The sequence below is a fragment of the Nerophis lumbriciformis genome, unplaced genomic scaffold, assembly GCF_033978685.3.
Source record: "Nerophis lumbriciformis unplaced genomic scaffold, RoL_Nlum_v2.1 HiC_scaffold_60, whole genome shotgun sequence".
NCBI lineage: Eukaryota > Metazoa > Chordata > Actinopteri > Syngnathiformes > Syngnathidae > Nerophis > Nerophis lumbriciformis.
In genome coordinates, this window is record NW_027316602.1 from 227,501 (window position 1) to 229,078 (window position 1,578).

The window sequence follows — 1,578 nt, forward strand, 5'->3', positions numbered from 1 at the left end:
GAATCAGTTCCAGGATTTCATCCATGCGGGAAAAGTTGAAAATGTGTCCGAGACAGCGCCCCCTAGGCGGACACACGCTCCGGACAGAGCCCCTGTCGCTCAAGCCCTGGAAGCCCTAAGTACCTGGGTGGAATCAGTTCCAGGATTTCATCCATGCGGGAAAAGTTGAAAATGTGTCCGGGACAGCGCCCCCTAGGCGGACACACGCTCCGGACAGAGCCCCTGTCGCTCAAGCCCTGGAAGTCCTAAGTACCTGGGTGGAATCAGTTCCAGGATTTCATTCATGCGGGAAAAGTTGAAAATGTGTCCGAAACAGCGCCCCTTAGGCGGACACAGGTGTCTGCATGAGCCCCTGTCGCTCAGAAGCTGGAAGATCAGTTTGAAAAAGGACCGGGGTAAAGAGGGGGGAAGCACCATATATGTGTCCGGGAAGGCGCCCCTCGGGCGGACACAGGTGTCTGCATGAGCCCCTGTCGCTCAGATGCTGGAAGATCAGTTTGAAAAAGGACCGGGGTAAAGAGGGGGGAAGCACCATATATGTGTCCGGGAAGGCGCCCCTCGGGCGGACACAGGTGTCTGCATGAGCCCCTGTCGCTCAGATGCTGGAAGATCAGTTTGAAAAAGGACCGGGGTAAAGAGGGGGGAAGCACCATATATGTGTCCGGGAAGGCGCCCCTCGGGCGGACACAGGTGTCTGCATGAGCCCCTGTCGCTCAGATGCTGGAAGATCAGTTTGAAAAAGGACCGGGGTAAAGAGGGGGGAAGCACCATATATGTGTCCGGGAAGGCGCCCCTCGGGCGGACACAGGTGTCTGCATGAGCCCCTGTCGCTCAGATGCTGGAAGATCAGTTTGAAAAAAGAACCAGAGGATAGAGGGGAAAAACACCATATTTGTGTCCGAAAATAGCTCACTTTGACTCGGACGCGTTCCCTGTGATTTCAGCCTGTCAGACATGGTGCACATAGTAACGAGATGGAGGTGTTTTGGTCGACCAGGTAAAAAACGAAAAATCGAGAGAAGGTAAAAAGTAGGTGAAAAATTAAGCCTCTCTCGTTAAGGTACTTAGAAAAAATCCCAAAAAAAAAATGAACTCCCATTGAAATGAATGGGGAAAAATTTTTTTCTCGTTTTTTTTCTAAGTACAACAACGAGAGAAGGTAAAAAATGGTTTTTTTTAGCCTCTCTCGTTAAGGTACTTAGAAAAAAACCCAGATTTTTTTTTTTCTCGTTTTTTTTCTAAGTACAACAACGAGAGAAGGTAAAAACAGGTGCTTTTTAGCCTCTCTCGTTAAGGTACTTGGAAAAAATCCGAGACATGTTTGGTCTTCCCCACTGACAGTGCGCCTTTGCTGGGTAAGTTGTGGACGTGCCAGGCACCCCCGGGACACCGGTGGAACGCGGCCGGACTCGTGGTACTCCAACCCGGGCATAATTTTGGATATTTTCCGGTCCTTTTTTTCCCCACTTTCCCAACTTTTCTTCTGAATCACAGTGCGCCTTTGCTGGGTAAGTTGTGGACATGGCAGGCACCCCCGGGACACCGGTGGAACGCGGCCGGACTCGTGGTACTCCAACC